Here is a 12,278-nt window from a genome sequence, read left to right as displayed (position 1 = left end):
ATAATGAGTCTGGCATATAACAAACACAACAGACATGTTCTTCACTTTGATAATTTTTTAAGGTATACATAAGACATCTAGGTTGATTTCACAGATGGCCATCAGCAGTATAAAGAGGATAAAACACTTTCTGTAATATGTAAATGTTCTGCATCCCCACATGCCACGGGTTGTACAAAAGAGAGACATAACAAATGAATCAGAAGTCAGTGTGTTAAACAGAAAAGCCAGTCATCAGCAAGAAAATGTTGGAGACATTAATGAAGGAGAAAATGGCAAAATAACAGAGGTAAGTAAATAAAAGAACCAGAGAAAGTGGAGGGGAAAAATGATGGCTATGTGACAACCAACACAAAGCTGCTATCCCATTTTGATATGACATGTTGTTTTAAGACTTCTTAAAACTCCACTTTGGAATTAAAATGCCTCTGTGTGACAGGGAGATTAGACTATTTGAGTGTTTAGTCAGTCTGATGAAGAAGGCAGTGTCTCAACAGCAATTATTTTTACCCTTAGAGACTGTGCATGGTGCTGCATTTTTAGATAAAGAGTGCAAGATGGTTCATACTGTGTTTATTCATAGACAGGTTCATTAATTAGTACTAGACTAGCTGCCATTTTGGGCCATTTGAACCCTAGCCAGTTACCTCATGTGAGAATCAAACCCTGCACCTTGTGTCTTTAAGGTAAGCACCTTAACCATTATGTCATCCTCCCACCCTTTATTAATGATTATAAAGTGGCCTAATTAGCACATTTCAAGTGAATATAGAAGTTTACAAAGAATATTATGAGCAGCTCTAAGCTGTAGTGAAATAAGATGCTGAATTAACTTTATCTAAATTAGCTTTAGGATCATAGGACCATAGGAGGTTACCAGGCTTTTGACCAGAGGTAATTTCAAGCCTAGCCATTTCATACCCAATGTAATATCATAGATACTCTTGTCAGTACCCAGGACCATATTTAGTAATGACTCCTCCTGTCCAGTAGGATTGTGGGTGCTACCCCTGGTAGGAATTTACAGTGTCCCATCCACTCATCCAGGTTCCTTTTGAACAGTGTTAAAGAGCTGCTCTGTTTTACATGAATTAGCAGCCTATTCCAAAGACACGGCAGTCACTCGGAGACAAATCTGTCCCTCCAGCACATCCTATTCACGTTGCAGGCCATATTTATGTTCCTGGAAGGGGTAGCTCTAGTCATGTTTGATTTATGGATGTGCTGCAAATTCATTAGGTTCAGGTCGAAGATTGCTCAGTAAGCCAGGCATAAGTCACCCCAAAGAAGTCTATATGATGCAGAGTATAGTGACATAGGGACTTTAGTCAGTCTGTGTAAGGCATGTGCTGTAGTCCCTTGATCTTCTTAATTAGAAACCTCTGAGGCTTCTCCAATTGCTGCAAGTGCTTTGTACGGTATATGCCGAAATGGGCATTATACTCAATTACTGGGGCGGCCACAGTGGTGCAGCGGTTAGCGTTGCTGCCTCACAGCAAGAGGTTCTCCAGTTCAATGCTGGGGTATCTTCTGTGCAGAGTCTGCATGTTCTCCCTGTGGTCGCTTGGGTTTCCTCCGAGTGCTCTGGTTTCCTCCCACATCCCAAAGACATGCAGTAGGTGGATTAGACACTCTAAATTGGCCCTAAGTGTGAGTGTGTGCGTGTGTGTATGCCTTCTGTGGAAGGTTGGGCACCTGGCTGGCAACTTAACACCGTAAAACTTCACTGCCAATCATGAGCGGACAGATGATCCGCTGTGGCGACCCCTAACCGGGAAAAGCCGAAAGAAGATGGGCTTCATTAGTGATGAGTATAGAGGAGATATAACTTCTTTTGCTCTAGAGGTGATGCCTTTGTTAATCACCTGTGCTACATAGAAAGCCTTCCTTACTACAGTAGACACATGTTGATCAAAGTTAAGGTCACAGTCTACTTGTGATCTCAGATCTCTTACCACTTCATAGGTACATAGGGTATTGTTAATTTGATAGTGTGAAGGGACATTGCTTTTACTGAAGGGAATGATGGTGCATTTCTTTGCATTCAGTTTGAGACCATGATTAAGACACAAGTCACTGGTCTGAGACCCCTCCTGAAGTATACTGATATAATTTGTGGATTCAATATTTGCACCCATTTTGCAGTCATCCGCAAACTTGGTTAAACACAGCCCCTTAGTTTTGGCCTGAATTTCTGAGAAGCATGTACCAAACAGTAGGGGGCCCAGCACTGACCCCTCTGGCACTTGTCTGGTGACAGGTTTGCTGGTTGATGTGGAGTCAAGTTTGTGAGCCAGTTGGCAACCCATCTTACAACAAAGGAGTTTATATTCACTTTGCTAAGTTTATCAGTAATGCCTGAGTGTGGGATTGTCTCAAAGGCTTTTGCTAAGTCGAGGTATCCTGTGTGCACAGATTTGCCCTCATCAATGGCCCTGGTCACATTTTCAAAGAAATCCACCAGGTTTAACAGGCAGGATTTGCCCTTGATTAAGATGAATTGGGTCAGAGTGAGGGTTTGGAGGTTGCCTATGTTTTTATTTATAAGTTCCATGTTTCATGGCTTTACAGATGAGACTGGTCTGATTTATGGGTCTGTAATTCCCTGGGTCTATTGCTAAGCCACCTTTGTGAAGGGCAATAACTGTTGCTGTTCTCATTAGGCTGTGATTGAACAGGGTACTTAATGGTGATGCTAGTTTATGTTTTAGTTTGTTTAGAAGACAGCCTGGGATGCTGTCTGGTTCCACAGAGGCTGTGTTTTTTTCCCCTAAATAAGGCTTTAATGACCTATTCTTTGGATATGTAGGATGGGGGAAGCTAGGGACAAGGTTTGTGACAAATTTGGAGGGGATAAAGAAGTGAAATTTTAGCCAAATCTGTCAGCAGGTTTGTTATCTCAGCGAGATCAGGGTGTGTGATACCATTAGTCTCTAGTTGGGCACATTCATGGGTCCTATGTTTTAGGCTGTTTTAGGCTGCATACATATGTGTAAAAGGCCTTATGTTTATCGCATGGGTCCTACATTTTAGGCTGCATACATATGTGTAAAAGGCCTTATGTTTATCGCATGGGTCCTACGTTCTAGGCTATGTATGTAGCTGTAAAAGGCCTTATGATTATCCTTGGCTGTGATTGCTAAGTTTTTCTCAAAGTTCCCTTAGAGGATTTGGCATGTTGTCTAATTTGTCTGTTGAGGCTGAGGAGGATGCTTTTCCATTGTTGGGGCCTCACCATAGTTTTCTTAGACAGCAACTTTTTGCATTTGTTGTAAAGTTTGTTGATGCTGGATGTCCACCAGGGTGGCTTTTTCTTACTTAGGGCTCTGGCTTTGATCCTCTCTGGAACAGCTGATACAAGTGATTGTACAGGGCTTTAGTGTAAGCTTTGGTGTACTGACCAGTTCCAGCTGGGGGTTGGGCTTGGAATGCATTTATGCATTCCCCTAGAAGGATATAGTTTGCTTTGGTGAAGTTTTTTAGCCTGACTTCACCCTTTGTGAGTTCTGGTGTTAGTGCCAGTTTGAAGGTGACTGATTTGTGGTCAGATTTAATTAAGGAGGGTCTGACAGCTGTGGTGGTGCATCTGTTTGTCGTGTTAGTGAGGACCAGATCTAGTAAGTTTGCTCCTCTTGTTGGGGTTTGAACAATTTGGTCCAGGGCATTTGAGTTAACTGAACAATTTGTTCCAGAGGTAGATAAAATGTGTGCTTATGCTACAAAGGTTCATTGCACATTTGAAAGAAAATGTGTAAGGATACTTGAAGTAGAGAGGAAAACATGTAACGGGTATCCCTGGTAGTAATGCCCCATGCTTAACTGATAAGAAAAGGTTTTAACCTTTATAACATCGAAGTTTTTGTCTACTTTGGAGGACAATTCTTTTGATAGCTTGATGAAACTCTAGTTCAAAATTAACAGCAATGCCTAGGAGTTTGATTGTATTAAAAGTTCTAGTGCTCATTATTATTTATTTATTTTTTTGCATTTTTTTTTTAATTGGAGAGGGTGATAAGATTGATTGCATCGGGTGAGAAAACATGGCCTAGCATTTAGCTCCAAGTAAGTTTAAGCTGGATGCTTCTGTGCAGAAATAACTGTGTTTAAAACTGTTCTTGACTCTTGTCATTAATCATTTAGTCCAGTAGTATTAAACCGCCTACTTTTTCCACTAATTTGGATTAACGTCAATGTGAGGAAATAGTACTTAGAAATTTAATGTATTGCAAAAATCCTAGTACAGACCCTGTGAAATGGCACCACTGATGATCTGAGCACAATATTGATTCATTCCATCTGCTTGTGTGCATCCTTTAAGGTAGCCTTAACCAATGGAGATAATATGGTAGTAAGCATTGTCTTGGCACATAGGCCTCCTTTACTGAATGATTTACAAGTATAGAGGTCTAATAGATGATACATTCTGATGCAGTTTTTAGATCCTTAGGTGAGATGTTACTAGATGCTGCAGAGACAGATTTACTTAGAAAATAGATTTTCTGAATTAAAAATGGAAATATAGAGCAGACTAGCATAGTTAGTTAGTTAGTTAGTTAGTTAGTTAGTTAGTTAGAATTCTGAAGGTCTGTCTGAGTAGAACTCTTTTTCAGTGGAGGACCAATGATAAAACCTCTGTATAAATCTGGACAGATGTATAGACCACAACAACAAATATCAAATCATATTACGTCCAGCAACACAAATTAAAAACACAGACTTACATTTATTATCCATGTTTGTATTCACAGAGTCTTAAATACATGTAGCATTGTCAGTGTATTCAACAGCATCTATATTTTATTTATTTATGTACTTAGTTACATCATACTTCTAGAAATAAAATATGCTGACTTATTTGCTTTCTTTGTTACAAGGTGAGAAAAAGAATGCCACGGCACAAGATGGCAGGACAGACAGTATGGGGAAGGGAGAGATGAGGATAAGGACATGGCTGACTGAGAAATCTAAATAGTGAATTAATTCTTGCTTAGTCACTGGATCTAAAAAGATATTTTGGCTGGCTGTGATTATAGGAGAAGTTAAGGAAGACAAGAAGCCGTATTGAGAAAAATCACTTACTCATCCTCATAAAGGTAAGATAGCACAAATGAAATAGTGCAATGCAGTCTTTAGCTAACTGATTATGCAATAGGACTGGCATTGCATGAAGGGGTTGAGCTAAATAGGGAATATGTTGTTGTAAATTTATCATCTCTTGTAATGACTGTGTACTGGATGTATGACTGTAGTCACATGACCTAATCAGACCAGTGGTATGCATGTGATATGCTTGTAACACTGTGGTTCACATGCACAATGATGTGCCACTATAAGCACAGCTGGGAGCCCTGATAAGCAAACACAGCAAAGTCCCTCCTATTGTTTTAGTATGAATGGAAAGGAAAGAGTTATGTACAAGTCAGAGCAAGCAGAGGAACACACAAGAGGGCAAGGGGAAAGGAAGAGTGGTATGGCGTTTGAAAACAAGGGTATATTTTCTTGGGAAACGATGCCCATTTTTTCATATATCCAAGAAGAACAGTGGAAGAAGGTAGCAAGAGGAAGGTGTGGGCAAAAAAGAGGGTATAGGAATAAAAAAAAACAAGCAAACAAGTAAGCACAAAAGACAAAGAGCAGCTGGGGAGATGCTGACCCAAGTGACATAAGGAACACAAAGGAGAGACAGAGACAGACAGAGGGAGAACAAATGATGATGGGGAGGACTGGACTACTAACAGGGGGAGAAGTGATACAAGGACAGAAAACACTAGGTGCCAGTTGATTGCCAAGCTGCACAGTGGCACACCACACTTCTGGTCAGTCACCTCCATGATCACCCTCCTGGCTGTGCCCAGCCACTGTAGGCCCTCTGGTCAGGGCCAGGCAACTCTACCAGTCACACAAGAGCATACTCCTCAGTTCAGATGTCTAGTTGTCAGTTCACCAAGGCCAACACAACAATTTGCATCTCTTGCTTGATGACATAATTGGACCCACCAGTGGTATTTCCTGATGAGAAAAACAGATTTTCCAGTGCTGACAGATAATAAGAGGTTACCAGTGACCTACCTCTCCAGCTCACCCAGTGCCAGATGATCTCTATTCTTCTTGTGGAGAAGTTGGTCTGATGACAACTGGAGACCCAGTAGGTGTTGGCAAAGTGAATGTATGTTGTGGTAGCAGCTAGCATACCACATCCACTGTTGTAGCAGACACTACATAAAATATTAATACAAATGATGAGAAACAAAACAATAAAGGACTAATAAAAATAACAAATAATAAAAAGAAATAAGCAATAAAGAGAAATAAAAACACAAATGAGTGCTATACTGGGTGGCAGTACTGCCCCTGGAGAAGCAAAATGCAGTTAGCTATGCAATGGCAAACTAAATGCAATATGCAAGCCAGATAAAAAAGTTTGCACAGCAATATGTGTGCTAGAAAGATCAGGAGTAAATGCCAAATGACCAGTACATTCCTTTGTCTATGGCATGTGGACAGTACATGAGTTGCAAAGAGTTATTGCAAGGGCCAGGGAAGCTAGGCTGAGCAATCTCAGGAGCCAGAATTGTCCATCTCAAATCAAGTGGAAGACACAGCCTACCAGACTGTACCTTGCATGGCATCATGGTAACTAAGCCATGCAAATGCAGGGACAGATGTCCATAATGATGTGTGTGAAGAAATTAGAAGTTATGTACTCACCATAACGTTCCATCTGAGTAGGTGTATTCATTTGTCTGCAACCTGTGGGTTATGGATCCGATATCGGATCCGAACCGGCATGGTTTACCAGCTATGGATCCAAGCTCTCAGCTCCTCCCCTCACCCATAATGCCCTGCTCTACCCTCATGACCTCAGATCGAGTTTGCCAACAGCAAGAACACCCTGAAAAGGGTAACACAACATATGCAGGAAACTGAAAGGCCAGGGGGATAGGAGGGCGGGATGGTTGCAGACAAATGAATACACCTACTCAGATGGAACGTTATGGTGAGTACATAACTTCTAAATCTGAAGTAGGAGATTCATTTGTCTGCAACCTGTGGGACAGAGTCCCCAGCTACCTGAATCTTGGGCGGCCATCATGGAAGGATATTCCAGAGCACCGTGGAGCCAAAGGATGCTCTATCCCTAGATGCAAGATCCAACTTGTAGTGGGAAATAAAAGTATGAGATGAAGCCCACATGGCTGCTGCACAAATATCATCTAGAGGAATCCTAGCCTTAAAGGCTGCCGAGGTAGAGACTGACCGGGTTGAATGGGCATGTACACCCTCCGGTGCGGGCCTTCCTGAAGCTTGATAAGCCAATAAGATACATTGTGAAATCCAGCGAGATAGTGAGACTTTAGAAATTGGTTTGCCCAAATTAAATTTAGCAAAGGAAATGAACAACTGGTCGGATTGCCTATGACTAGCCGTCCTGTTTAGATAAAATCTAAGTTGCCTGTGAACATCTAAGGAGTGAAGCTTGTATTCACCTTTGTTTTCAATTTTAGGAAAGAAGACAGGGAGGTTAATGGATTGATTAATGTTTGCTTCAGAAGCTACCTTAGGAAGAAAGGACGGGTTGGTCCTGAGGTAAACACGGTCCGGATGAAAGACCAAGTATGGAGGTTTAGCTGATAATGCTTGAAGCTCTGAAACTCTCTTGGCCGAAGTAATGGCTACTAAGAAGGCAGTCTTGAACGACAAGAATTTCAGATCTACCGTAGCCGCCGGTTCGAAGGGGGGGAGGTCAAGGCCTGGAGAACTAAGGAAAGGTCCCAAGGAGGAACCGCTTGTTTTACAGGGGGCCTGAGAAGAAAAGTACCTTTAAGGAAAATCTTACACAACTTGGCCAACATCAGTGGATTGGAGTCATGACCAATGTGATAATGTGAGATTGCCGCAAGTTGTACTTTGACCGTGGAACTGCTGGCACCATCATTAAAAAGAGTGGTTAAGAAATCAAGCACCAAAGGGAGAGGAACTGTGAAGGGGTTTAGGCCTTGCCACTCCGCCCACAATGAAAACCGTTTCCACTTGCTGCGGTAGACTTTCCTAGTGGATGGCTTATGAGCTGCCACCAGGATCACCTTAACAGGGGACGAAATACCGGGAGTCCTGATCAAGAGTGGAACTGGAGCAGCCAAGCGGTCAGATTCAGGTTGTCCAGGTTCGGAGGAGATAAGCGGGATGGATGAGATATCAGATCCGGAATGGGATCTAGAATCCAAGGAGGATTCACAGAGTGAGACCTTAGGAAGTGGAACCAGATCTGTTGAGGCCAAAACGGAGCAATGAGAATCATTCTGCACCCCAACCGAGAGGCTTTCTGAAGAACTTGGAGCATCAGAGGCAAGGGGGGATAAGCGTAAAGAATACCGGGTGGCCAAGCATGCACCAGAGCGTCTCTTGGGGAACCTCCGGGAGGAGGTATCAGAGCGAAAAAACTGTCGCACTTGGTGTTTGAGGGAGAGGCAAAAAGATCGCAAGAAGGAGTTCCCCACCGTGCGAATATGCGTTCCGCTACTTGAGTATTGAGAGACCACTCGTAAGGGGTGGGAATGGTGTGACTGAGCTTGTCCGCCAGGATGTTGGACCGACCCGGAATGTGCGTTGCTATGAGAAAGCGGTTGGTGGAGATTGCCCATTCCCAAACTCTCATGGCTTCTCGACAAAGAGGGTAAGACCTGGTTCCACCCTGCTTGTTGATATACCAGACAACCGACATGTTGTCCGATTGAATCGCAATTGTTCCCAAGGGAAGAAAGGCCTGAAGTGCTAGCAATGCTAAGAGCACTGCTCTCATCTCTAGAACGTTGATATGCAGTAAGGTCTCTGAATCGTTCCACGTGCCTTGGACGGTCCGGCCTGCAAAATGCCCCCCCCCACCCGAGGCGGGAGGCGTCCGTGGTCACCGTGGCGAGAGGGGGAGAAGCACAAAATGGGTGGCCTCCGTGGAGATCTGGAGAGTGAAGCCACCACAGGAGGGATCACTTGCAAGCCTTGCTGATCGCAATGGGATGATGCATAGGAAGATCAAGATACGACCACTGTACTAGGAGTGTCCACTGGAGGATGCGCATATTGAACCTGGCGAGAGGAAGAAGTGCTATAGCAGCCACCATGGACCCTAGAGCCCTCAGGACCAACTCCGCCGGAACTGAGCTTGAGTGGAGAATGGCCCGCACCTGGAGTTGCAGATTTTGAACTCTGTCCGCAGTGAGGAAGGCTTTTAAACTCCTTGTGTCTAACCTGGCACCTATAAAATCTATGAACTGCGTGGGTGCTAGGTTGGATTTTTTTGTGTTTATAGTGATGCCCAGACGGGGAGCAAGATGGAGAAAGGAGTCTTGCGCCAATAGTAGTAGATGCCTTGTTGGGGCGGTAAGGAGCCAGTCGTCCAGGTAGGGAAAGACCTGTACCCCCTGAAGCCTCAGGTGGGCCGCTACCACTGCTAATACTTTGGTGAACACCCTGGGGACTGTGGTGAGACCAAAGGGAAGGACCCGGAACTGGTAGTGACTGGCTCCCAGCCGGAAGCGGAGAAACCTCCTGGAGCGCCTGTCCATTAGTATATGGTAGTATGCATCCTTGAGGTCTATGGAGCACATCCAGTGATTTTCTCCCAGAAGGGAGAGAATAGACTGCAGAGTGTCCATTTGGAACTTCTCTTTGGGAACTGCCAGGTTCAAGAGAGAAAGGTCTAAAATTGGTCTTAGATCCCCCGTCTTTTTTGGCACTAAAAAGAACCTGGAGTAGAACCCTGATCCAATCTGGTCTGGGGGGATGGGCTGGATGGCTCTTTTCTTTAGCAGATGGCCAATTTCTGCCAAAGCGGCCTCTCACTGACCGGGTGGAACGTCGGGGAGGGACTTCAATTTTGGCAAGTGACGAAAGGGGATACGGTATCCTCTGGATATGATCTGGAGAACCCAGCGGTCTGATGTTATGGACTCCCATGCCGCTAGGTGCTCCGAAAAACGTCCCCCGACTGCCTCCAGAGTGGAGCAGCTGGGCAACCCCTCAGGGTTGCTGCGCGGGCCATTCAGAAAAGGGTTCTCTGGACCCGAAGTTCCTGGGAGCCCCTCTGCCTCTAGGGCGGCGTCCTCCCTGTCCTCCTCTGCCATGGAAGGACTGGTTGTCCGGAGCAGGCTGGGATTGCTGTGACTTCCAGAACCACATCTTCTTCTGACCCTTTTGGTTCCTAGAATAGGGCCTCTGGGGTGCAGAGAAGCGGATTCCGACGGCAGACAGCGTCTTCCCGTCCTTCTTGCTCTGGGTCAAAGTGTCGCGAACAGTTTTGCCAAAGAGGGCAGAACCATCGAAGGGGGCGTTCGCAAATGACACTTTGAAGGGCTCTGAGAAATCGCAATGACGGAGCCAGGCCTGACGTCTAGTAACTAGACCTGCCCCTGCGGCTCTAGTGGCGCCTTCCGTAGCATGGGAGAGTAGCCGCATAGAGGTATTGGTAACGGACCTGAGAGTGGCCATGCGGGTGGAGTGCAGCACTTTGTCCTCCTCCGACATGGACTCTGGGGGGGATGCAGCGTATTCTTTAATAAGATCGCGCTGCATCCTAATCACATGTGCCAGATAGTTCAGCGCCCTTACCAAGAAGGTCGCTGAACTAAACATCCGCTTCCCCAAGCGGTCCATCATCCGAGACTCCTTGCTCGGGGGATGGACTGAGGGACTCTCCTGAGCAAGTTCCCTCTTGGTGGCCACCGCCGTCAACATGGCATCTACCGGAGGCCCCTTACTCAAATGGGCACGGTCAGCCGGGGGACTGAGAATTCGGTCGGGCCTTTTAGGGATTGGCTCCACGGTGTCCGGTTCCTTCCACGCCCTGGTGGTAATGAGGTCCACCAGGGGGTCGGCAGGAGGGGACACCCAAGAGGTAGATGGGCCCGCTTCAAATGCCTCCAAGAACACGGACTCGTCCGAGGAAGACTTGGGGGAAGACCACTCCCCCCTTATGCGGAGCATTTCCATGATGTCTCCAAATGAGACATCCTCGGGGGGTGACCGTGGGGAGCCTTCCCCTTCCTCCAAATCCGTGTCTTCCGTGAGAGACTCGGGGGAGTCAATGTGCCTCCTTTTGCACGTATGCTTGCGAGGAACATCCTCTGGGGGGCTGTCAGAGGACTCCTCGCAAACAGTAACCTGTTCCAGGGGAACAGCTTGGGGCACAGGAGCGGGCTGTCCCAAGGGCCGGATGGTGGAAGCCTGACCCAGTGCAGAGGGAGCGTGGGACGGAGTCGAAGCAAGTGCCGGGGGTCCGGAGACCCTCAACAGGGCCCTCTCCACTACATCAAAAGCCGAAGGGGAGCCAACCTCGACCAAAGAATCCGACAATCGGCTCCCCCTCGGATCCGAGGAGTGGATCGGAGCCGGCGCCGAAGCGCTCGGATCCGAAGGGACAGTGCGCTCCGACACAGATGGCGCCAAAGGAGCACTGATCCCTCCGGATCCGAAGCTCGGATTCAGGCTCCGAGAGGTCGGATCCGATGCACTCGAGGGCAGGGTCGGATCCGAAGTACCAAGTACTATCGGTGCCGACCCACCCCCGGCTCCGAAGCTGCTCGGCTCCAACTGCTCCGAACCCAGGTAGCGGGTCGGAGGAGGAGCAATTGGCTTGAAAAAAGGGGTCGAGCTCCCCCCCAGAGGGGGGAGAGGTAAGAGCACTCCCATCTGCATCTGGGCCTGGATGAATTTTCTCATCATCCGGTCCAGATCAGCGTCTGACAGGCTATAAGTTAATCTCAACGAGGCTACCGAGGTAGGCCTTGAGTGCCTCCTCGATAGCCTCGACGGAGATCGGGTCTCCTCCTCCTCAGGTCCCGGTGAAAAACACACTGGAGACCGGAGCCGAGGAGGGGGAGAGCCAGCAGACAAGGAGGCCGGAGGAGAAGCCCGCTTGGCTGGCGGGGCCGAAACAGAGGTCTCGGCCCGCCGCTTATGGTGCTTCTCCCTCCGGTCCTTCTTCCTAGCTTCCCTCTCCTCTGAACCACTACAGGGAGGTTGAGTCCCAGGAGGAGGAGGGGGAGACGGAGAGGGGACAACCGTGGGAACGGTTACCCCCGAAGGAGCGGAGGCCAGAGCCGAGTCCGGCGGCAAAAGACCCGCCAAGACAAGCTTGGACCTCCGCTCCTTCAATGCCCTGGGGTTGAACTCTGCACAAATGGAACATCCAGATGTGAGGTGTTCAACCCCCAGGCATCTAACACACCGAGTGTGGCCATCAGCTGGGGAAAGCTTATGGCCACACTCGGAGCACTTGGAAA

This window comes from Protopterus annectens, chromosome 2.part0, assembly GCF_019279795.1.
Source record: "Protopterus annectens isolate FY-2018-M chromosome 2.part0, PAN1.0, whole genome shotgun sequence".
Taxonomy (NCBI): domain Eukaryota; kingdom Metazoa; phylum Chordata; order Ceratodontiformes; family Protopteridae; genus Protopterus; species Protopterus annectens.
The sequence above is the reverse complement of the archived record's forward strand: the minus strand, read 5'-3'. Positions refer to the sequence as shown.